The 3,174-nt window shown below is 49.0% G+C and overlaps 1 protein-coding gene across 1 annotated transcript in view; it reads left to right on the plus strand.

The window, feature by feature from the left end:
• Positions 1–496: 496 nt before the first annotated feature.
• Positions 497–3,174, plus strand: part of SLC4A5 (solute carrier family 4 member 5) — a 92,078-nt gene continuing 89,400 nt past the window's right edge. Inside the window, exon 1 of the mRNA XM_045286580.1 lies at positions 497–569. The gene's annotated coding sequence lies outside the window, so the exon portion shown is untranslated. The remainder of the gene's footprint in view (positions 570–3,174) is intronic.

The following is a 3,174-nucleotide window of genomic DNA, read 5'->3' on the forward strand; positions in this document are numbered from 1 at the left end:
TGGTCACCCTCGTCTGCAGCCCCTGGCCTGAACTCTGCAGGTGCCTGAAAGTGCCAATGCCCTTCTCGGGGCCTCAGTTTTCTCCTCTAGAAAATGAGAGACGCCAGGGCCCCACGGCTCCTTCAGCTCTACTGCCCTTCTGAGACGGGATCCAAGGAGGATTTGTGGTCAAAATCATGTGGAGAGATAAGCTAACATCTCAAAATCAAGGCTGGAGCATCCCTTGGACAGAAAACAGATCACCAAGTTAAAATCCAATAAGAAATGTAGGTGTGAAAACAAAACAAATCAAATCAAAAGAGAAATGTAGGTGTCTATCTCCGGTGGGAGCCGGCTCTGTTCAGGGCCTGCCCTACCCTGATCCGTCAGCCAACCAGACGGCTGTCCCCGATCCGGCCTTGGTCACATGCCTGGCCGCCACTGAGCCCCAGAAGTCAATGTCCAATGCCCCAAATACTGTTCAGTTTAGAAATCACAGTTCTTCTTGCCACCCAACAGGAATTGAGCAAGTGACTCGGCCAGCCTTCTTCGGACTGGGCATCCTGGTTTCCAGCGCCAAGAACCTGAAGGTAAGTTTGCAGGCTGCAGCTTCAGAGATAGCCAACAAAGCTACGTAGACAGGGGCCGAGAACTTTACAGGAGAACGCAGCGTACTGCTGAACCAACTTCACACACACAAAGAAGGGGTTGCATACATCCTCCAAGAGAGCGTTCGGAGTCTGTCTTTCCTTAAATAATTGTACCATGGTAGTCCCCTGATGCCTTGAGCTCACTGCAAATCATCGGGCATCCCCCGACACGCTGGGGAATTGGTCCTGTCCTGTTTGCATCTGACGGAACTGAGATGCTTTCTCTTCCGGCCTGTATCCGCCTGTTGTCTTTGCCAACTGTAGGGACTAGCTGCGATGTTTACGAAATAGGCAAATCCTAGAGACTTGCCTCTTCCCCCAGAAAACTGTGGGGAAATAGCTGCCATCGGTGAATGCAACATTTTGGGAGAGAAACGGCATCCCGGAGCAGCCCTGTTGTTCTGGTGGTTTGGGTTTGGTTTGAGGTTTGGGATGCGGTGCCTGGTTTTGTTTCCGGTTGTTCGATGATGGGCATTTTTGTCACTTGCTCTGTCTCTCTCTCTCAGCACAAGCATGGGTGTTTCAGAGTCTGCAGGGTCGAGAGAGAGAGAGAATGGACAAGCCGTTGGCTGGGAGGGTGGTGTTTCTCTGGTTTCCAGCTTAGCTTTCTACAGCCCAGAATAGCCCCGTGGCATTCCTGTTGATCCCATTTACAAAATGACCCCAGATGAGCCCTTGGGGAGATCCTTTGCTGAAATCCGTTGGACCAACTAGAGGGGTTCCCTGGTCTCCTTTTCTTAGATCTAAAGGACAAACTGCTTAAAGAACAGAAAGGGAGACCAAGCTGTCACATGGCTGAAGAATGAAGGTGGCGCGGCCTTTTATCTAGTTAGTTTCCTTCCAGAGCCATGGATGTATAATCCTGAGGATTTGCAACAGGACTTTGCCCCTTTCTCCTAATAACTGAGCTATTTGGTTCTCCTTGTTTCCACTGTCTTGTGCAAATATCTGGAACAAAGTAGACGTTCAATAAGGATTTGTTGAATTGCATTGATGTGCCTTTGTGAGGGGCAGGGCAGGGGTTTGGAAGCAGGCGATTCATTTACTGAGGTTTTGGCGGTCAGAATGTGCTGCAGGCCCTTAGAGCGGGCTGCCGCCTCCTCCGTGCTGCCCAGAACAGGGAATCTGTCCTGCAGGGACCAGCTCACCAGTGTGGCCTTCTGGTCCTTCGCCTTGCAGACTGGGGCACTGACTTTGTCAGTAGACACCATAGTCTTAGGGATCCTAGCTGGGATTCCAGGCTGGTGGCTGGGGCGGGACCTGGAAAGGGGAATATAAACCACTCTGCACTAACGAGAATTTGGTTTGATCCCCATCACAGAGACACAATCGCTGGTGGTCTGTGATCTAGAGATGGATAGGAGAACAGCGGGGAGCTGGAGAATGAGACTCCAGAGACAGCAAGGATCCATAGTGGCACAATGGTTAAGCACTTGGCTGCCACCTGAAGAGTCTGCGGTTCGAGTCCCACCCAACACTCCACGAGATAAAAGACCTGGCAGTCTACTCTCGTCAAGATTAAGAAAACAGAAAACTTGCTGGCATCCAGCCAATTATGACTTTTAGTGATCCTATAGGACAGATAAGAACTGCCCCTGTGGATTTCTGAGCCTGTAAATCTTTATGGGGGTAGAAAGCCTCATCTTTCTCCCACAGAGCAGCTTGTGGTACTGAACTGCTGACCTTGTGATTAGTAACCCCAACTCATAACCACTATGCCACCTGAGCTCCTTACACATAAAGATTACAACCTAGGAAAACCTATGGGGCACTTCTACTCTGTCATAAAGAATCCCTGTGAATTGAAATAGGCAGGTTAGTGACACAGAGGCTAAGCATATGGCTGCTCACTGAAAGTTAGCAGTTCAAATCCACCAGCCACCCTGTGAGAGAAAGATGAGGCTGCTTGGTTTGATAACAGTTACAGCCTTGGAAACCATCAGGAATTCTACTGTGTACTGTAAGGTTGCTATGAGTCAGGTTTCCCTTTACAACAATGGGTTTATCCGGCAAGATCGACTCTCTGGCAAATAGCAGCCACTACAGAGAATTACACTCTCAAGACATTCCCAGTGTGGTAGATTTCCTTTTTGAAAGTCCAGCCAGCCCACAAGAGCCCCCTTCCCTCCCCCCAAACCAAACCCAATTACTCCCATTGAGTCAATGCCAACTCATAGTGACCCTATAGGACAGGGTAGAACTGTCCCTGTAAGTTTGCGGGGCGGTAACTCTTAACAGGAGCAGCAAGCCGCATCTTTCTCCCTTCGTGAGGATGGTGGTTTCAAACTGCTGACCATTTAGTTAACAGCCCAATGAGCAGCCACTATGCCAGGAAGGCTCCTTTCAATATCTAGTCATTGTAAATATCGAGTTCTAAATAGTTGATCATTTCTATGTGGTTTTCTGTTAAATGCAGGATTAGAAATTCTTCCCCCTCCCCCCCAAAGAATAGATCTGTATACATACAGACACATCTATACATGACCTCATTTCATTGCACTCTCCAGAGACTGTCTTTCTATGAATCGAAGGTTCTTGGTAACCT

This window comes from Echinops telfairi, unplaced genomic scaffold (genome assembly GCF_000313985.2).
Source record: "Echinops telfairi isolate 266 unplaced genomic scaffold, ASM31398v2 ScPeMD7_9;HRSCAF=40, whole genome shotgun sequence".
Classification (NCBI taxonomy): domain Eukaryota; kingdom Metazoa; phylum Chordata; class Mammalia; order Afrosoricida; family Tenrecidae; genus Echinops; species Echinops telfairi.